The following is a 22,359-nucleotide window of genomic DNA, read 5'->3' on the forward strand; positions in this document are numbered from 1 at the left end:
CTCTCTCTCTCTCTCTCTCTGTCAAATAAATAGAGCACAAGAGGGGGGAAGGTCAGAAGGAGAAGCATACTCCCCACTGAGCAGGGAGTCTGATACAGGACTTGATCCTGAGACTCCAGGATCATGATCTGAGCTGAAGGCAGTCACTTAACCAACTGAGCCACCCAGGTGCCCCAATAAATAAAATCTTTTAAAAAATAAATTACTCAAAATTTTAATTCCTTTTAGGGAGTCAATTTGTTTTTAATATTTTTAAATGTTTTTAATACTTATATATAGTTAGGAATACAGGAGCATATTATAGCTTTATTGTGATCCCAGAATGCATATTATTTCAATTGAGTATAAATGTATCCTTGAGGGAATATGATAGCAAATGTATTAAGTTAAAGATGAGAAGTTTGGACTTTGAGGGAATATGATGGCAAATGTATCAATTTAAAGATGAGAAATTTGAGATACAGAAAGATATAATAACTTGAGGTACCTACTACAGTTAAATATGAGCAAATTTAGGTCCTCTTGTTCCGATCCAAAATCAGAACAAGGCCATGGATCAGAACAAGATGACTTCTGAATGGCAAGGGTTAGAGAAAGCAACATATCAGAGACAAAGAGAACAGGAGACAGGCATGCAAACACCAATGGGATGGGTAGATAGGGAACAAGAAGCACATGGCCAGAGTTTGGAGTCTCAGATTCAAGGTCTCCCATTAGAATTTGTCCCCTTGATACTCTGGACAACAAAGGTCTCTCATTTCCCACCTTTCCTTTCTCTCTGTAATTTACAAGTTTTCAGACGTAGTCGGAAGACATGGCCCTGCTTTTACACAACTAATACTGAAGGCTTATGGGCTGAGATGAATGGCTCCCTACATTAAGGGAATCAAAAATCAACATAGTCCAAAGTCCAGAGAGTTCTGTCTTAGAGGCTGGGTTATAAGGGCAAAATGATTCAGCAAAGCTAGGGTCACCACTGGTGCCATGCACAAAGAGTTATCTTGGTCTTGTGAATTGGTGACGTTGGTCCCTTCCATGACTTCTTACCTCTGTCTTGAAACCATGTTGACTCCCAGACTGCCTCGCCCAGGAGCAATCTGATTACTGACTGATGGCCTCAGTCCAATTCTGTGAATCTACACCACCGTATTTTTAGGACTTCCAGCTATGTATTCCAGAGGAAGTAAAGAATAGGAAATCCAGAGTTGGGTGAAACAAGCAGAATGAGACAATCCTCTCTGTTAGTCAGGAAACTAGTGTTACTGTCCTCTCAGAGACTGAGCTCATCCTCACCTCCGCCGCACTCCCCTCCCAGAGTAGGTCCTTAACAAATATTGGCTGAGTATTGAATTACTGCAGGGGCCTGCAAGTGATGAGAGTAACTTAATGGGGGAAGGAGTAACTCCTGACATAGGCACAGAGCCTGAATTCTGCTTTCAGATGTGAGAAAGATAAAAATGTTTTGCTATATAGGGATGTCCTAGAAATAAACTAAGGCACAAATAAGTTATTGACATTATCCAAGGTGATAGAGCCATCTAGGGCAGTATTAGAAATTAACCGAGTGTCTTCGTTCTTAGATTTATGCTGTGCACACTAAACAAATGGTTTGTAAAGATTCAAAACAGTGCTTAGGCCAGCAAAAAAAATTTTTTTAATTAATATAAAGTTTGAGTAAGTGAAATTTTGAAGATGATGGAATCTAATTGATAACTTCCTTACTCTTTAACCTGTAGATAATCTCCCTTTTGAAAGTGTTCATTATAGTAGTGATTATGCAGAGAAGAAGCCTGTGATGAAAATGTGGTATAAAATTGTGTTCTTTGTTCAGCAAGTTAAAACAAGCTGGTCTGTAAGCAATTATTATCTTCATCAAAATTCCTAGCTCTAATGTTTTGGCTTCATTGGTCTAGCACGTATGCCTTCTCAAACAATTGGATGGATTTAGAACACTTATGAGATGTTTGTGCTTATATCTTAACATAGCATCAGTTCAACAGGAAAAAGAAAAAAAATGTAAGATTTGGCATTAGGGCATAGTTTTAAAAAGAAAATCAAACCAAAACTAAAGTAAACAAAAAGCCCATAACAGCGCTTAAATCCCTGTATACGAATGAACATTCTTTATTCAGCCTTGTAATGCCTTCAAGTAGCTGTGTAGTAGTTAGTGTTCAGGAGTGTCTTTCTGTCCCTTACTCTTTAATCACTTAACATTTCTGGAAAAAATTACTAGAGAGTTGGTTACCCATTACTAACACTTTTATATGGGTGATATATTTTAAAGAGATTTCTTTTTTGCCTTTTTTGTTTTATTTTTGGTTATTCCAAGCAACAACAACAACAAATATATTCTGTATTCTTTTCTTTTTTTTAGATTTTATTTATTTATTTGACAGAGAGAGAGACAGTGAGAGAGGGAACACAAGCAGGGGGAGTGGGAGAGGGAGAAGCAGGCCTCCCGCTGAACAGGGAGCCCGATGTGGGGCTCGACGCAGGGCTTGATCCCAGGACCCTGGGACCATGACCTGAGCTGATGGCAGACACCCAACGACTGAGCCACCCAGGCGCCCCTATATTCTGTAATTCTAAGGAAACTGTTCAGGTGGCCTGCTTAGGTAAACAGATGATTTAAAAGTGAATTAGCTTTTTAAATTCTGAATTTGCGTTTGTGTAAGTAACTATGAAGAATGTGCCTTTGGATAAGATTGGGAATGTTTGGTTTAAAAATAATCATCTTTTAAGATTAAAAATATCCACAGGTGCATTTTTAAGCTCATGTAATTTTTTCTAGTGGGTTAGGTTTCTGGTTACATTCTTTACTTAGCTAATGATTACATAGTCAAATATTTATACTATATATTCTTTTGAAATTGCTGTAGGGGCGCCTGTGTGGCTCAGTCTGTTAAGCATCCAACTCTTGGTTTCAGCTGAAGTCAGGATCTCAGGAATGAGCCCTGAGTAGAGCGCTGTGCTCGGTGGGGAGTTTACTTGTCCTTCTCCCTTCCCCTCTGCCTCTCCACCCCACCCGCTCTATCCCTCTGCACTCATGCACTCATTTTCCCTCTCTAAAATAAATAAAATACTTTTAAAAACCCAGAAATTACTGTAATACAACAGATATTTATTGGGTAACTGCCATTTACTAGATGAAGATGGATACACCTTCAAGAGGTGCACATTCTAGTGGAATCAACAGATTGGGTTATGGTGAACAATACTTGTAAACAGGTGTTATGGGCTATGAACTGTGCCTTGGGTATAAAGAGAGGGAGTACTTCATTCTGCCTAGGGGTAGGAGAAGGCTTTACTGAAGAACTGGGCCTATCAAAAGTGTTAACTTTCTTGACATTTTCGGGGAATGACAAGTTATTTATGAGTTTGAGCATAAACTGCCTGAAGCCAGTGATAAGATGTAGAGTTTGATAGAAGAGTTAGAAGGAAAAATATGCAAAATTCCCCATCAGGTAAAAGAAAAAGATAGATGAACAATTAAGAGATCAGTCTAGGAGATCCAACATATAAATAGGAGTCCTAGAAAGAGAAATTAGAGAAAATTAGGGGAGGAAATTTATAAAAATAAATAAGAAATTTATTGGGACTAAATAAAGGATATGAGCCTCCAGATTAAAAGGGCCTACTATGTGCCTTAGAACAGTGTTTGAAAAGTACCCATACCCAGGTGCATCACTATGAAATTTCAGGTAAAAAAGATCCTACAAGCTTCTGGAGACAAAAAAAATCAAAAAACAACATTATATTTCCCAGCTGCAATATTAGAAAGCATGTGTCTAATGGAGCAACATCTTCTAAAATCTGCCTGAGTGGCTCAGTTGGTTGAGTGTCTGGCTCTTGGTTTCAGTTCAGATCATGATCTCAGGGTCATGTGGTCAAGCCCCATGAGGGGCTCTGTGCTTAGTGCGGAGTCTGCTTGAGATTCTCTCCCTCTCCCTCCTCCTTTTCCCCTCCCCCTGCTAGCACACTTATGTGCTCTCTCTCTCAAATAAGTATCTTTTAAAAAAACATAAAAAAGGTAAAATCTGAATCAAAAGTATTTTTTACCTAGAATTCTTTACCCAGCTAAACTGTCAGTCCAATGGGAGAATAGTTTGAAATCATTTTCAGCCCTGGAAAGTATCAAAAAATTTTTTTTACCTCTTATACATCCTTTTTCAGAAAACTATTGGAGTAGGTACTTACAAAAGGGATAGAAAAAGGGGCACCTGGGTGGCTTAGTCAGTGAAGTGTCCCCTTCTCAATCTCAGCTCAGGTCTTGATCTCAGGGTTGTGAGTTCAAGCCCCACATTGAACTCCATGCTGGGTGTGGAGCCTACTTGAGAGAAAGGGATAGAAAAAGAAGGAGGAAGACATGAGATACAGGAAACAGAAGATCCAACATAGCATAGGTCATTCTTTGAAAGGAAGCGGTGGGGAGAGCATAGGAGAGGACATAGAGGAGTGTTGAGGGAGTCACACCTTTGCTTTTTCAGCAGTGAAGGCAAGTTGCCTGCTGACAGAAGTCTTGAAAATATACCAACTTGGAACAGTTGCTGTGGAAAGCAAGAAAATAATCTAAATCACTAAGAATAAGTAAAAAGGATAGTTGAGCAGTAGTCAGTATTGGGAGGAGGTTTTTAGTGAAGCCTGTCCATTTCTTTTGCATCTTTCAGTAAGGTTTCAGAAATGGTAAAGGTACTTTTTGTCATTCAACTTCAATGCTGTTTATCAGAGATCATTTTTTCCTGAGATGCTCTGAAGATTTGTTTTTGCAAAACTGAATTTTGGTTGGCAAAAGATCTATTTCTTCACAATATCAGAATCTGCATGCTAGGGGCAGCTGGGTGGCTCAGTTGGTTAAGTGTCTGCCTTCAGCTGGGATTGAGCTGTCCTGGGATTGAGCCCCATGTCAGGCTCCCTGCTCCACAAGGAGTCTGTTTCTCCTTCTTCTGCTGTTTCTCCCCCTGCCTCATGCTCTCTCTCTCTCTCAAATTTTACTTATGTAAAATTTTCAAAAAAAAAAAAAGAATCTGTATGCTGGAAAGCTGAGTCTCTTAATAAATCACATTTGGTAGTAAATCTCTCTCACACACACACACACACACACACACACACACACACACACGAAGTTTAGAGTGACAGCTTCCAATGTATCTGTAACCCAGACTTTTTCAGCCCTTAAATCTTGGCTCTTTAAGTCTTGATGACTTGAAAGTTGGCTGATGAGTTAGATACCCAGTGAGGAGGAAGGAACTAAAGACAGAATGGAATGCTAGTTTATCCTGCAAGAAAAGAAAAGAGGAAAGGAAGGAGAATAAGATAGATGTGAGTGCTGGGAGGAGCTTGGCTTTCCAGTCCTTTGACTCTAGCGTGTCAGCCATGTTTCCCAGCCTATCAAAGATGCTGGGGTAGGCTACCACTTAGCAATAGAGTAGATGCATACAAATGGTCCCCCCACCCTTACTGATGTTTAAATTTTCAAAACCATAACTGTGACTATACAAACGTTAATGTGAGTAACCTTTTCGTAACTGATTATTTTAACAGAAACTCCCTAAGCATTTATCATTCCATTTGTCAAGAAAATAGTTATTCTATTATTCTGTTTATTTGAATCCACTAAGCATGTAACATTGGTCATCTCTGAACTAGTAGACATCTTCTCCTTGACTCTAACCTGTAGTCTAGAATCTCCCATAGAACTTTTTTCAGTTATAAATGTCTAGACCCTACCTCTGGAGATTCTGAATCAGAATCTCTATAGAGATATCCTGGACTACAGCATTGCATTTTTACAAACTCCTCAGATGATTTTCCCCTCTGAGAACACATATTTTATTTTTTATAGAAATATAAAAGAATTGGAAGTTGACTATAGTTCTCGGGCGTTTTCTGATGAGCACAAAAGGCCAAAGACTGTCTTTGTTTCTAACTTAGGCTGCACATTGCCTCTAGAATTATTTTCCTCAAATGCATATCATGTTACTTTTTTCCTCAAAAACATTGCCCTTCAGAATAAGATTCAAATTTCTTAATATTGCTTTCCTGGCCTTCCTAGATCTGATCCTCTCAGAGTAGGTTTAGCTTATGCTGCAGTAACAACTCCATGGCTTAAGACAATAAAAGTCTATTTCTTGCTCCTACAACATGTCCAGCATGGGTCAATAGGGAAGCATTTGTTTATTCAGTGATCCATTCTGCCCCATTGTCTTACGTGGCTTTGGAGTTTTGTGGTTGGAGAAGAGAGGCATGCACATCTCTTATTCTTTTTTTTTTATTTTTTTAAGGTAGGCTCCACATCCAACGTGGGGCTTGAACTCACGACCCCAAGTGTAGGAGTTGCATGCTGTACTGACTGAACCAGCCAGGTGCCCCTCTCACTCATTCTTAAATACTTTGACCTGGAAGTGACATGTGTCATTTCTGCTCACAGCCCATGGCCCTGCCTAACTGCAGGGTGAGTGGAACATATAAACTTCTGGGGACTGGGAAGAATATTAGTAAGCATTTGTTGTATCTACCGCAGACCCATGTCTACATATTTTTTTAAAAGTTGGGGAGGCCCTCATATAACTTCATAAAAATTAGCCATTTAAAGATGTACAGTTCAGTGGCATTAATTACATTCATGATGTTGTGCAACCATCACTTCTGTCTAGTTCTAAAACATTTTCATCACCCCCGAAGGAGACCCCTTACCCATTTTCCCTCCCTCCATCCCCTGGCAACCACTAATCTTTTTGTCTCTATGGATTTACCTATTTTGGATAGTACATATAAATGGAATCATACAGTATGACCTTTTGTGTCTGTCTTCTTTCACATATATAATGTTTTCCAAGTTCATCCATATTGTAGGATGTATCAGTACTTCATTCCTTTTTGTGGCCAAATAATATTTTGTTATATGAATATACTACATTTTGTCTATCAGTTTGTCTATTGATGGACACTTGGGTTGTTTCTACCTTTTGGTTATTGTGACTAGTGCTATGAAAATTCATGTACAAAATTATTTATTTGGACAGCTGTTTTCAATCCTTGCAGTGTATGCCTAGGACTGGAATTGGGGGTCATACAGTAATTCTATGTTTAACTTTTTGAGGAACCGCCAAACTGTTTTCCACCTAATGTGCCTTCTTAGCCTCTGTTACTCTAGTTAAATGAGGAGCAGTCACTGTTCTTAAAGTTAGTATTTCATGGTTGAGGCAATTCCTTTCGTTTTGAATTTCTCCCTTTATTTTCTATTTATTGAAATAGAAATTCTAACAATTATTTAAGGTTGAGTTCCAACCTTCCTTCCTTCAGTCCTTGGTAAGAAACTCTACTACTTCTGCAAATTCCTGTATTTCCTCCTCTTTATCTATTTTATACCACATATTTTATTCTGACTTGTTGTTTATATATACCTTCCTCACTAGATTTTAGATATGCTTATATGACCTACTCTCTTTTATTCTACATGATGTCAAGAACAGTTTTTTGCAGATGTTTAAATAAAGAAATGAAATGAATAGCTATACCCTTTTTTTTCTCATTTGCTACGGGTTCTTTTTTTTGGGAAGTAATATGGAAAATTACTGGAAGTTATCACATTCTCACAATTCTTATTTCAGGGATGCTTTTGCCCAAAATTAGTGACAAAGGTAAATAATTCTTCTTTTTTAAGATTTTATTTATTTATTTGAGAAAGAGAGAGGGAACACAAGCAGGGGGAGTGGGAGAGGGAGAAGCAGGCTCCCCGCTGAGCAGGGAGCCCGATGCGGGGCTCAATCCCAGGACCCTGGGATCATGACCTGAGCTGAAGGCAGACGCTTAACTGACTGAGTCACCCAGGCACCCCAAAGGTAAATCATTCTTTAATCTAGGGATATTTGTTTAGATCTAAAACTGATACCATTGGAACAAAGATCAAGAACTACTGTTTCAAATCAGTAAATTTTTAGACTTTAATTTCTCCCAATCAAAAATTATCTTCAAGCTCCTGAGAGAAGGAAAAAGGACCATTCAGCAAGCCATCTGAGTGAGGAGAACTTCTAGCCTTCTGAGCCTTTTCTTGTTTCCTGTCCATCTGAAGAGTAGCCGGCATCTGATCTTATTCTTTATTCTCACTCTGGTCCAGCCTGCCCAGTATCATTAATCATGCTATCCTCATATTTGCTTTAAATAAATAATAAATAGCCTGGTATTTGGAATAAAACCCCAAATGGCATTACAGTGCAAAAAAATAAAAGAACCTAGGTCAGACTGAACCTTTTTGCAAGCTGATTATAGGAAAAAAAACCTTGATTTTATCTATTATATCTCTCATGCACTTAGGAAGGGAGGAGTGAAAGGCACTGCATGGTCTTCAGGCAAGGACACAGATTCTACTCTGAACAAGGGGGTAAGTAAAACAGTTCAGTTAATACATTAACTTTTTTTTTTTTTTTTAATTGAGAGGGAGAGGGAGAGAGGGAGAATCATAAGCGGGCTCCATGCCCAGCTCAGAGCCTGACGTGAGGCTTGATTTCACAGCCTCGAGATCATGACCTGAGCTGAAATCAAGAGTTGAATGCTTAATGGACTGAGCCATCCTGGTGCCCCCCTTTTTATTAATTTTTTTTTGAGAGGGAGAGAGAAAAAGAGAATAACAAACTAATAATTTATTTGTAGCTTTATGTTAAAATCCCAATTATAACACTTAAAATAATAATCACTGAAATCCAAATGAGATTTACCATCTTGACAAAAATAACATTTATCTTAAAACATATGATTCTTAAGATCTTTATTAATAATCTTGTAATTTATGTTAATTATTCTTATCAGGAGTACTAAGTTACTTTCCCCCTTTAAATTCTATGTAGGTGGGTGCCTGTGTGGCTCAATTGGTTGGGCGACTGCCTTCAGCTCAGGTCATGGTCCCGGAATCCTGGGATTGAGTCCCACATCGGGCTCCTGGCTCAACGGGGAGCCTGCTTCTCCCTCTGATCCTCTCCCCTCTCATGCTGTTTTTCTCTCTCTCTCAAATAAATAAATAAAATCTTAAAAAAAATTCTATGTAGATATAGATAAAATCTTTCTTATATTCCAAAAGAAAATGTTCAGGTTGTGAGAGAAAAGTGTCTACAGTCTTTGGAGATTTTCACTGTCAGCCTGTTAACACAGTAACAGAAGGAACTATTCATTGGAGGGTTTGTTTAAGAAAAACATAAAAATGAGGAAGTTATTTACAAACAGATGTGGCATTTTATAACCACATCTGCATGTTAACCAACATTGCTTGCTGAAGCTATTTTGTAGTCTGGAATTGTGCATAGTAATACTCATAAGCAAACTAAAGGTTGCAATTCTGCTAATCCTACCGGTGAACTGGAATACAGCATGAACCCTTAACCTTGCTCTAGAATGGTGATTCTTATCTTTTTCGAGATTGCTAGCCTCTTTGATTATCTGTTACAGGCTATGGACCTCTTCTCCCAAAAATGCATTATGCACATATAAATAATTTTGCATTCCTTTGAATATCTCTAGAAGAATATACAAGAAACTACAGTGATTGCCTGAAAAGAGGGCAATTGGAGGATAAGAGTGGGAAGGAAGACTTCTCTTTCTCTATATATTCTTTTTTTTTTTTTAAAGATTTTGTTTATTTATTTGAAAGAGAGAGAGAGCACAAGTAGGGGGAATGGCAGGCAGAGGGAGAGGGAGAAGCAGGCTACCTGCTGAGCAGGGAACCCGATGCGGGACTCAATCCCAGGACCCTGGGATCTTGACCTGAGCCAAAGGCAGACGCTTAACCGACTGAGCCACCCAGGCACACTCTATATATTCTTTTATACTGTTTTTCAAGTTTTCAGCCTGGTATATATCGTACATATATATGTATATATTTTAATTTGTGTTTTTTTTTTAAAGTCACAATGTCAAAAAATTTTCAGACAATTTTGGGTTCTGTGCTCCTTATCTCTTACAATTTTAAAAATTAAGTAGCTTTTATTTATTTATTTTTTTATTATTTTTAAAAATATTTTATTCATTTGAGACAAAGAGATGGAGAGAGAGAGAGAGAGAGCATGAGCAGGGAGAGAGGCAGAGGGAGAGGGAGAAGCAGGCTCCCCACTGAGCCAGGAGCCTGATGTGGGGCTTGATTGACCCTGGGATCATGACCTGGGCCAAAGGCAGCCGCTTAACCATCTGAGCCACCCAGGTGCCCCGTAAAATTAAGTAGCTTTTTTTTTTTTTTTTAAGTTTTTATTTATTTATTTGAGAGGGAGAGAATGAGAAATAGAGAGCACGAGAGGGAAGAGGGTCAGAGGGAGAAGCAGACTCCCCGCTGAGCAGGGAGCCCGATGCGGGACTCGATCCTGGGACTCCAGGATCATGACCTGAGCCGAAGGCGGTCGCCCAACCAACTGAGCCACCCAGGCGCCCAAAATTAAGTAGCTTTTAATAGAGTATACATTTAGTCAATTGTTATGGATTATTTTACCTGATTACGAAAGACAGAAATGTAATCAATAGTTTCAGTAGCCTATAAGTGTCACTATATTTGTATAACAAAACATGCTGATTCCTCAATGATCTGTTTTAAAAATCTTGTTAAACTTTGGTTAGTAGGAATTGTTTTTTGGTGTTTTTTTGAACATTCCGTTTAAGAAATTTTATCTTTCTGAGGTAGGCTGTAAAGGCAGTTGTGCCTAAGGAAGTTACTTATTGTAAAGGAAAGAGCTATATTATGTTTCAATTCATGTAATATCTTGCTTGATTCCTTTTGGGAACCCTGTGTGAGTGTGTGGTGATAGAGGGGCTTTCCTCTAAAGGAAAATTGGCCTATGTAAAACTGACAAAGATCTTACAATTAATTTAGTGTAGTGTTTCTTAACCTTGGCGATTCTAATTCAATAGGTCTGGGACTAGGGCCAGAATCTGTATTTCTGACAAGCTGCTTAGATGGTTCCAAAGGGCTCTCAACTTTAGGAACTAGTGGTCTAGTACATGCTATTACGCTTTACTGATTGCAAAAACTAGTCACAAGGATTCATACCACTGATGTTGCATCTATGTGGATGTAAGCCATATTCACCTTTTGACAGTCTTGGAAAGTAAAAAGCCAGAGCGAATGACAGGGTCATCCCTTTGCAGTCATGGTAGCTACTTCTGCGTCATGCTGGGCTTCTGGAGATTATAGATCAGAGTTGTGTTTTTTTTTTTTTAAGATTTTATTTATTTATTTGAGAGAGAGAGGGAATGAGAGAGAGAAAGCACATGAGAGGGGGGAGGGTCAGAGGGAGAAGCAGACTCCCTGCTGAGCAAGGAGCCCGATGTGGGACTCGATCCAGGGACTCCAGGACCATGACCTGAGCCGAAGGCAGTCGCTCAACCAACTGAGCCACCCAGGCGCCCAGATCAGAGTTGTTTTATGTTGAAACTGGCCCTAAGTCTTAAAGCTTATGCAAAAAGTTCAAGGGTAAATATGGGGTGCTTTAGAAATGAGGTTCTACTCAAATGTAGGGAGAATGGAAAGCAGAATTGGATTAAATAGTACTTGTTGAGGTTATGGATTAATAATTAGTAATTAGTTTCTCTAAAAAACATTTTAGGATGATTTCAATCTTTAGCATTTAAGGTTAGCTATTTAAACAAAACATACTATTTTTATTAAAAAATTTTAAAAAAGGAAATGAGGGGTGCCTGGGCTGCTCAGTCATTACGCGTCTGCGTTCGGCTCAGGTCATGATCTCAGGGTCCTGGGATCAAGCCCCGCATCAGGTTCCCTGCTCAGCGGGAAGCCTGCTTCTCCCTCTCCCACTCCCCCTGCTTGTGTTCCCTCTCTCGCTGCGTATCTCTCTGTCAAATAAATAAATAAAATCTTTAAAAAAGGAAATGGTATGTGGAAACGCATGCCCTAGAAAACTTAAAGGTCATCTGGGACAACCTTCTTGCCCAGTTGCCTGCTTTAGAGAAACCTGGTTATTTGGATCATGAAACACAGATAAGCCCACCATTGCCCCTTTAATTAAGACCACTTATACTATTATAGGCAGACTACATAGGAGGAAATAACTGCTTCATGAGTACTAGATCTGCAAACCTGAAAGATTTCCTCAAAAATCTTAATGCTTTGTCCCTCAAAAAAAAGAAAAAAACATGCCCAAGCAAAATCTATGAACCAGAAAACACAAACTACTCACTATGTTTAAGTGCAGGATTTAAAATAGCGAAAGGAAGTAAAGCCCATCTCTGTGATGTCAAGTGCTATTTTGGTATATAACAAAATAGTTGAATCATAAGTCCCTCAAAGTTAAAATATTAAACAGACTCTTAGCTATAAGATGTGTTGCCAGGCATCTGTATGGAATATAACCATGTAATCAGAGTATATTGTATTTCTCCAGACAAAAAGAAGCAAAGCTACTGCTTCTAAAGATTAGGAAACTTTCATTAGACTGACAGAAGACAGTACAGAGGAAATGGCTTGGGGGTGGAGGACATGTATGAAAGAGGATGAAAGGAACAGCATTCATACTATCCAAATTAGAGCCAGGATGTTTATGCTCAAATCTTGTCTTGGCTCTGTGTTGAGGGGACTGAATAATGGGGACATGGGAAAGTATATCTGTGAGATCCCAGAATTAGGCACTAAATATACCAAATTCCTCCTATAAACGCTTTTTATTTGTAGCAGTCTCTGAACATTTCTGAATATATATTGTGAGTAAAGCCCAAAGCCAACTAATGCTAATTACCTCTTCCTCTTTTCTGTTGCTAGTATCCTTCCTAAAGCTGTTATTTCATTCTGTTGTTTACAAATCACATGCCTCCACAGGATTATAACCTTATGGGGAGTGGTTTTATTTACTTTTCATTTACTCAAGCAGCATTTATGTATTATTGTGCACCTATTTCATGCTGGACACTGTGCTAAGCACATATGGTGTAATTATTAGCAAGACATATCTGGTCCTAGGCCTCACAGAGCTTATGTCTCCCTTAGCTTGGTCAAGTGATGTGGACATTAGATGAATGCAAATTACTTAATTAGCACCATTTAAAACAGCATTAAAAACATTTCAGATGTCAGTGTTTCTAATAAAATTTTGGCCAGTATTAACTGACTAATACTGACCATCAGTGGAGTTAGACTTAAGACAATATTTAGGCTGTATTTAGAAAACTTTTTTGTTTTTTATTTTATTATTTTTTAAAGATTTTAGGGGTGCCTGGGTGGCTCAGCCAGTTAAGCGGCTGCTTTCAGCTTGGGTCATGATCTCAGGGTCCTGAGATCGAGCCCCATGTCGGGCTCCCTGCTCGGCGGAGGAGAGCCTGCTTCTCCCTTTCTCTCTGCCTGCGGTTCTGCCTGCTGCTCTGCCTACTTGTGCTGTCTCTTTCTCTGTCAAATAAATAAGTAGAATCTTAAAAAAAAAAGATCTTATTTATTTATTTGAGAGAGAGTGAGAGAGCACACAAGCAGGGTGAAGGGCAGAGGGAGAAGCAGAATACCCGCTGAACAGGGAGCCTGATGCGGGGCTCGATTCTAGGACGCTGGGATCATGACCTGAGCCGAAGGCAGACGCCTAACGACTGAGCCACCCAGGCGCCCTGTATTTGGAAAATTTAAGGGATGTTAATTTGCTTTCTGAAAGAGCAGATCTACTTAAGGTTTTTCTTAAGGAGTAAAAACGCTCTATGCATAATTTGCAATAGCACTGGCCAAGAAGAGGGGTGACTGCATCTTGTTATTGCCCTCCTACATTGCGTTAGGGCGCATAAGAGGCAGTGGCTGCTAGAGGTGAATGAAAACTTGTTACTGTCCTGGCTCTGCCTGAAGAAAACGTCCATGCTTTCTTTTGAGTTGGCTTTCTTTACAGATGTCACTCACTAGGAAAACAGGATTTTGATAGAAATTTTAATAGTTTTGCAAGTGGGAAACTTAAGAACCTCCTTCCAGAGCTTAGGGAGCTGCAGGTGGAATTTGCCTGGAACATTATTAAATTCTGTGGCTTGAGTTCCCCAAGGATTCTTCTACATGAGTTCTCTTGTTGCTTGTGGAGGACAGAACCACCCTAACTGGAGACTGAAGACTGGAAAAGGCTAAGTCCATCCATATATGTTGGTCTCCTGAAGGGCTCAAGTGCTTCACTGAACTAGAGGAGAAACTTGCTGCTAGATTTTGAATTTGGAGTAGACTTTATTCTGATGTACCCTGTTTCAGGTTTTCACCTGTATTTTCCAGTGTGCCTCAACAACAAAAGTCTTGGGTTTTCCTAATGGAGAACCAATTCACTTTACCAAGTACTAATTATTTTTCACTCACAGACAGCTGTGTCACACTGAATATAAGACCTTCTGCTAGAAAGCCCAAACGTATCTTCTGGCATCACTATTACTAAGATGAAGGGTTAGTACTAGTAATTTATGTTATCTTTTTTGAGCAAAGGAACAATAGACTTTATCAGTTTGTTTCTTGCCATTATTTCTATTCTATCATGAATAAATTCATTTATTTCCAGGATAAATCTTAAAATCACCATTATTTTTGATGCTTGTCCTGCAGCTCAGTAAGTCCCTCTTTAGGATATATGACAATTGAATTGGCTTGGGCTTTGAAACATGGCTTGGCCTTATAGTGTGTTTATGTTCATTCATGCACATTTGCTCCTTCAAATTGTAACTAGGTTTGTAAAAGTCAATTTTATGCATTACAATATCAAGGTCTATTTATAGTGATTTATGGGTTGAGAAATTGGGTTACATGGCTTCCTAACATCCCACCAAGTATGTACGGCTTTGGATTTTAAGTGGTTTGCGTTTTTCTTTTCCAAGTGGATTGTCACACTGAGTTAACAATGTCTTTCAGAATTCCACTAATAAATCACAGATTCTCACTGCTAGTATTCCATTGCTTATTTAATGACACCCTATTCTAGTTCTGGGTTTTGCAAGCTCAATGGAGTACTTAAAATAAAATCTCGAATGCCCTCTGAACTTTTGGTTCAGATCAGACTCCTTGGAGCCCTAGTGCTTTCAGAGTTTCTCCGCCACTGCTGCAGTTCCAAATGTAGCTTCTTGTCATGTCTTTTTGGGTTTTGCAGGGCTCCCCCAGGCCAAGGGTGGGGAGAACGGAAAGAGCTCATCGGTTTGTTTGAAGGCAGGCAAACTGTACAGGCAGCTTTTCCCAGACTCTCCCAACTCCGGCTTTTCATGCATACCAGCAGAGCCGCTTTTTTCCTACAGTGATTGAAACCATCTGGACTGCAGGGGGGTCACGTGTGTATGAGAAAATGACATAAAGTTTCAGACCCCCTTGTGCTTTGCTCCAGATCCAGACAATTCTTGTTCGGTTGGTGCCGAGGTGAGGGCTGACCAGTTTGAGGGCCAACTCCTCATCCTGCCTCCCACCCCCATTTTCCCAGCCCCGGTTCCCCCTACCCCCTAACTCCGTACTCCTAGCGCGGTTTTCTTGTTCCCTCCAGTGCCTCGGAGCACACCCCTCCACCGGGTTCCAGCAGCCCACCCTCTCCATCTCGGGTGGAGGCACACCTCCTCCACGCCCCCCTCCACTCAAATTCGTGCTCCCTCCCATCTCTCTCCCTCCAGCCGGGCCACAGCCCCGGGCGCGGATGCCTGCCCGACCACCGCCCTCTCTCCCGGAGCGGCTCCTCCTCCGGGCTGCACGGCTCCAGACAAGCCCTCATCATTGCGAGCGACCAGGCTGTCTGGGGAGCTCAGAGGTAAGTGCGTCCGGCCGCCGCCCCGGCTTTCCCAGCCGGTCTGTGTCTGTGTGGGGGGTGGGAGGGTTGGAGGAAGGGAGGATTGCCCGTGCCCTTACTCCAGGAGGGGCGCCGGTTCCGCTCTGCCGCGCCCTGCCTGCCGCTGCAGTCCTAGCCCTTTCCCCGCTATTCACCGCTCCTAGCCCCGGCCGAGTTCCAGCTCCGTGAGTATTCGCGCCGGGCGCCCACACTCGGGGGGCCTCTGCAGGCTCAGAGGAGCAGGGCGGAGGGACAACTGCGCGGGGCTGGTGGGGACTGCCCTCCGGGCGGTCGGTTGGGACAGGCTCTGCTTTCCGGCGGGGCTGGGGCCACGCAGTTGGGGGTGGGGAGCCGGGAGACCAGGGTCTGGGGAAGTGCGGAGCTGCGGTGCCTAGAGGAGACTGCTGGCAGTCCCGGCGGGCCTGGGAGTGGGCTCGGCACGGCGCCCGGTCCTCTGGACTCGCCCAAGCTGCACTGCTGTGGCTGTGGAGCCCTTACCTGGAGCTGTGGTAGCTTGTATGCAGGCTCCTTGAGGGACACACACACACACACACACACACACACACACACACACACACACACACGGAACTCAAACAAAGGAAAATTAACTTTGCACTCTATCACTTCAACAAATTAAACTGCGACTATTGATGAATGATTAGCTTTCCTTTTTTGCCCTTCTCCTGAAGTGCACTAAGTATTAAAGATGTATTTTTTAAGTGACTCAAGACTAATGGAATACACTTTAGCCAGTGTTTGTGCTACCTTATCCAAGAATTTAGTAATTTAGTAGAATTCAAGAGACTGAACATTTTCAAGTTTTTCTACAGAGATTATTTTCCTGGAATCTTTTATATGAATGTCATTTACAGTTCCTTGAATATGAATAAAACAACTTCTTGTTTCTTCCCTAAGTGAGAGAATTTGCCTTAATGATGTCTTAGTCTAGTTCTTGATTTTATCCCTATGCAGGTGTTTCTGTTGTTTAGACATCAGGGTCTTGGGAATGGGAAAGGGGTCATTATCTCATCTCTAGGACAGTGTTGAGTTATCTCTTGCATCCACACACTTGGACTGGCCATCTTGGGATAGGGCCACAAAATTAAAACCCAAGTAACTGTGTTATTTTTTTTTTCTCCAAGTAATATTTTCAGAAGGTGAATCCCTTCACTGATGAAAATTTTCAGAAACAGGGGTTTCTAAAGAATCAGAAATAGTTTAGGTTCCAGAAAGCTGATCAAAGGTAGAGAGACCAAATTGCTCATAGTCTGTCTCTAGTGCTGAATTAAGGACTGCACAAAGCAAGAGCTCAAGAGGAGTCTGTTGAATGCAGGGAGTGAAGTAAAGGCTTCCTGGACTCTGCTGGCTTGTCTGAGCGTTCCCCTGTGACTACGTAGACACAAGCTTCCTTTTCATTTATCCAGTAACTCTCACCCTTGGAAAAAAACTCCGCAAGATATGGGGGAGATTTGTTCAAGTGTATATGGGAAGTGATATTCTCTTCAAAGTATTTTTTATGGATCAATTAGTGATTGGTTGATATTTAGTAAAAACTTTGCTCTTGGGTTTGTGGGCTCATTGGAGAAAGAGTAATGACACATAAGAGAAGAATAAAAATCTTCGATCTGTTGGCTTAGAATATAAGAATTAATTATAGAAGCTCAGAGGAGAAAAGGATTATGAGCCAGGGTGGCTTCCTAGAAGAGAAGGGATTTCAGTTGGGCCTTAAAGCAAAGTGTGGCTCTAAAACTGGTGGAGAGTTGCTGGGGAGAGTTTCCAAGAAGAGAGAGAGAGTAGATCATTTGGACTGGAGCTGGCAGGAAAAGTGATACTTTCTGAGCATCTTACTCTGTGCCACATGCCATGCTCTCTCTTTTATCCTCTAGTCATACGAAGTAGGTATTGTTATTCTTGGTTTAGAGAGAGGGGATTCTTGTTTTAAAGAGAGGAGATCCAGAAGATGAGTAACCTGCCCAAGATCACACAAGCAGTGAGTGGTACAGCTGGAATTCTAACTCCTGGTTGTCTTCCTCTAAAGCTTGTGCTTCCACAGCTGCCTTCAATAATGGGTAGGGGGACGTTCAGTTGAAGTGGACTGGTCAGCTTGAATTCTGGCTCAGGAGCTGGAACTTTATCCTATACACATTCTCAGGCTTTTAAAGATTTTTGAGAAAAGGAGTGATGGGCAAAGCAGTGTTTTTAAGATTAATGTGACATCAGGGTACAGCAATGTGGTATGCTATCTCAGGTAAGGTACAAGTTCTTAATTCAGGAGGTTAAAAAACGTGAAGGTAGCAAAGATACCTGGGTGTTTAAATTCCTGCCCCATTTAACCATAGCCTCCAATAGCTTGATTCCCAGGGTAAGAACTCATTGCACTGACCACAGGGCTGCTGGGTATCTAGAAAAGAGCTGGATCTGACCAGGCAAACATTGAACTGGAATATGTATGTGGAACAGCACGGCCGGCAGTTTATCCTTTATACTCCCCATGTGGGTTGCAATGCTTTGGTGAAAGTTTTTCTTTCTTTTACGACTACCCTGGGACAGAGATCAATGTTGTCATTTGTTTAAGAGCCTTTACTAGGTGGTGAAGTTGAGCTCCCAAACCAGGGCCTCTGCCCTAAAGATCTCATTTGAGTTGAGGTGTCCTTATCCCCCAATATTCCCTTGTTCTTTAAAAATGCTGAATTTTAAAATTTGGTACTGGCAAGATAAAAATGAATTGAGATTACCTTTCTTAATAAGACCAGTTAAGAGAAAATGCACATTTATTTCACTTTTTGTTATGGAGGAACAATAGAGGCCTCTGGAGAGTTACTGTGTGGAATTTCGAAGGAATGGGAAAGCCAGGATTTAGAGATGTGCAGAGCTCTTCCTACCCCTCTGCATTTCTTACCAGTTAATTGTGTTGGTCATATACACAGCTAGGGAACTTACAGGGCCTTTGAATACCCAAGTTTATAGCCAGACCCTTTGATTCTCTGCAGATAATGGGCTCAGGAAGGGCAGTAGTGGGTGGAGCCATTTTATTAGAATTGTCTCCCACTTTGAATACAATCTAGATGTCTGATTCTTCCTTACGCAACCTCTAGGCCTTTTCCTCTGAACTTGTCAGTGCTCTGAAGACTTGGTTTTTAGGCAAGGGATATGAGGTAGTGGGGAAGGGGGTTCTGCAAAAAAAAAAAAAAAAATCAAGTTTGTCAACTACAGAATTTTTATTTTAATTAATGCTAGAGTCAGCCATAGTTTTTTGTAACCTACAAAATGTAAACCCAAAATATGATCTTAGTTCTCTATACCCATTTTTACCTTAAAAAGTCTCTAACTAGAAAGCTTGCCCCATTGAATGGGGCTTTGATAGGTAAAATTCTCACCAGCAGCTCTAATCATGTGAGGACGTGACCCAGTTTGGGTTTTGTATCTCAGAAGAATGTGACCTCTCGGGGCACCTGGGTGGCTCAGTCGTTAAGCATCTGCCTTCGGCTCGGGTCATGATCCGAGGGTGCTGGGATCAAGCCCCACATCGGGCTCCCTGCTCAGTGGGAAGCCTGCTTCTCCCTCTTCTGCTCCCCCTGCTTGTGTTCCCTCTCTCGCTGTCTCTCTCTCTCTGTCAAATAAATAAAACCTTAAAAAAAAAAAAGAAGAATGTGACCTCTCAGTGTAGGGGATTTAGGCTCCAAAGATATGGGTTAAAGTTCCAGCTTTGCCACTTTTATTTGTAAGTGTCTGGAGTTTGATGTCAGGGGGATCTCTTAGCTCAGTTATTCTAGTTCTTCTAGAGGAGGGTAATCCCCAGGTCCAGCCAGAGTTCATGCCCTGACTAGTCCCTTGGTTCCTTCTCGTAGTTTGTAATCTTGTGTCACCTGAAAGCCATTTTGTTTTATCTGTAGCCTGTGGTTATAGATCAGAAAGGAAAATCAGCTAGGATTTCCTCTAGAGAATGGCTAATTTCCTTATTAGTTGACCGGTGATCTTTTGGTAGGAGTTTTTGTGAGAATGCTCTTGAGGTTAGTTTTGAGAATTGGGGTCTCAAATTGTGACTTTGGCATTGCTCTTATTTAAATGTCAGAGATGTTTATTTGCATTTTTGGTTCATTGCTTACTCATAATGTTTTTATATGTGGTAAGCATTTGTTATTTTTATCATTTATTAAAGGAGTGATATAGATTTTCTAAGGTGGCTGAATGCTTAGAAAAATGCGACTGGAATATCCTTTTGGTACTCAGATATAATCTCCTAGTATGGTAGAACCATTTGACCATTTTAACTCACTCTGCCTCCAAATATCCTTAAATCTCTCTCAAGTGATTTGCTGTCTCTCGAGAGATTTCATAACCTCTCTAGGAAACATTTTCTGAGCTTTCCAGACTGATGATTACAGATTATCTCCTTGTAGTTAGCCGGAGTTTTCTTTTAGTGTTTCTTACTTTCACTGTTTTCCCATCCCTCTTCAACACACAGATGTTCACAGAATGAACAAGTTGTCTTTCAAGGACTCCAGTGGCAGCTACCAAATGTGCAGATTGCCCCTCTGGACTCATCCTTTCTTTCCCTTTGTCTGGCTAACCAAGCTGAGCACTTTGTGTTTTTCTTTATACATCTCTCTTTTTAGACCTATGATGATAATTGTTGCTTTGTTTTTTGTTTTATGCAGGAAGTCAATATCAGATATGTTAGCAATTATAGCTTTCGGTGAAGGGAGCCTTTTGGAAATAAAATGTGCTTTTCCCCCCATCAGCGTGAATCATTGTGTAACGTCTATAAACTCCGGAAATGATCTTCTAAAAAAATTATCAAAAGAATTTTACCTAAGTCCTTTAAGAGCTTAAAAAGAATCTAGCCTTTGTAAGACTATACTAAAAGTAACAGATTAGCCCAAGCAGGGCCTTTCTAGAAGTGTTGGAATCATTTGTTTATACTAGAATTTAGGATCCCGAAGCAAATAGGATAGAATGAATCTACTAACCCTTTGTTAATAGCATAAGCAATAAAAACTTTTTTAGTGGACTCTTGTGATAAAGGGTCATAGTGCTTAGAATATGCTGAGAACCCTGATTGTCAGTGTTCTGGAAACCAACTTTGAGTGTATAGGTATAAATGTTGGTGGCTTTTTGTCTTTCTTTGGTGTAAAGTTGGGATCTTGGATGTTAATTGAGTGAAGGACAAGTTTGAATCTAGATATTTGTGGATTTCCCCCCCTTCTCCCTATTCTTCCTTATCCTAAAGGCTAATTGGAGTGGAGCAGAAAGTGCCTCTCATCAGGGAGTCAGTGTCTTGGAATGTTTTGTCAGACACTCATCTGTATTACTGTCATTCATGCACTCTTTCTTGTGTTCACCATTTGTTGAATATCCACTGTGGAAAAAGCACTGGGCTAGTGCTTTCAAGTGTCTGTTTGTTCTCTCACCACTTTTTTTTCAGTGAACATGCTTCATATTAGGTGTTTGAAGAATCAGTGAGTGGATAAAGTTAAGAAAGTAGATGGGAAATTATTTTTGGATGTGGGTGTTGGATACCTCCTGATTGGAATGCTGCTGTTGAGAAGTGGCCATTTGTACATCACTCTGCCCTCTGGTCTAGGTGCTGTGATGATCCTTGACAAGGAGGCTGAACATGGGGGTATATTTTTTAGTGAGTGAACAGGGCCCAGTTACTTATTTCGCTGTCAGTTGTGTTAGATTACATTTTCTGTTGCCAGGAACTCCACTTAGCATAATATCTCCTGCATTCAGAAGTACCGGGTAGTTGGTAGTAAGGACTACCTGGAGAAGGTTTTCCTGAAGGTCTGATTGGCCATGGATGGATTCTAGGTGCTTAGACCCAAAGGGCTTCTACACAAACCAGAGTGATTCTAACACTGGGACCCAAGGGGGATGGAAGTTCTCTTAAAATGTTGTACTGGTATGGGAGGGATGTCAAAGCTTTTGTTTCTCAGTGGACTCTAGAATCTGTACACAGAGACCTAGAGATGAAGAAAACCCAGCTTACAAATGAATATTTAATACTGTATAGGGCTAGGGAGGGTATGGAAAAATGGGATTTAAGATCAAAGGGTTCATTTGTGTACTTAATGTCAAATTAATCAGAAATACCAGTTGTGAAGGTTTTGTTTTGCTCCTTTTTTCCCCACATTTGTATTTTGACAGGTCTTGAAATTGACATTGTCTTGAATTAGAATAGTATTAGGACCAAAATGTTTATACAGAAAGTGATAGTAGAGTTATGGGAGATGGGCAAAGGCCACTTTGTATCTTATTTCAAACCATTTTTAAAATCCCCATTAGTACCTCAGTGGTCAGAATTAATTTGAAATCGCTTTGCTGAGAGGTGTTGGTAAAATAACATTTATCAGCTTTGGTTTATTCCTGGTTTAGATATGAGCAAGAAAGCCAATTTGGGAGCGGTATTATGTGCCCAACCCTGCCCACATTCAAGTTGCCTACTTATTAGTTCCCATGTATTTGTCACTGTTACTGGTCCCTGGAGGGCCAGGGTAGATCTCAGGATAAGAGGCTCAGACTTGGTTGAAGCCACATCAAAAGGTACGTGGCTGGCTCAGTTGGTAGAGCATTAGACTCTTAATCTCAGGGTTGTGAGTTTGAGCCCCACGTTGTGTGTAGAGATTGC

The 22,359-nt window shown here is 40.7% G+C and overlaps 1 protein-coding gene across 3 annotated transcripts in view; it reads left to right on the plus strand.

Annotated features, from left to right (window-relative positions):
- Window positions 1-22,359, plus strand: part of DENND2B (DENN domain containing 2B) — a 173,796-nt gene that overhangs the window by 8,508 nt on the left and 142,929 nt on the right. For 2 of the 3 annotated variants that reach the window (XM_073882943.1, XM_073882940.1), the window contains exons 2-3: window positions 8,314-8,380; window positions 15,577-15,710. The gene's annotated coding sequence lies outside the window, so the exon portion shown is untranslated. The remainder of the gene's footprint in view (window positions 1-8,313; window positions 8,381-15,576; window positions 15,711-22,359) is intronic. The other variant, XM_073882942.1, reaches the window with a different exon arrangement.

Source organism: Callorhinus ursinus, unplaced genomic scaffold (assembly GCF_003265705.2).
Source record: "Callorhinus ursinus isolate GAN/ISIS: 27379988/994484 unplaced genomic scaffold, GSC_fseal_2.0 scaffold49, whole genome shotgun sequence".
Lineage (NCBI taxonomy): Eukaryota > Metazoa > Chordata > Mammalia > Carnivora > Otariidae > Callorhinus > Callorhinus ursinus.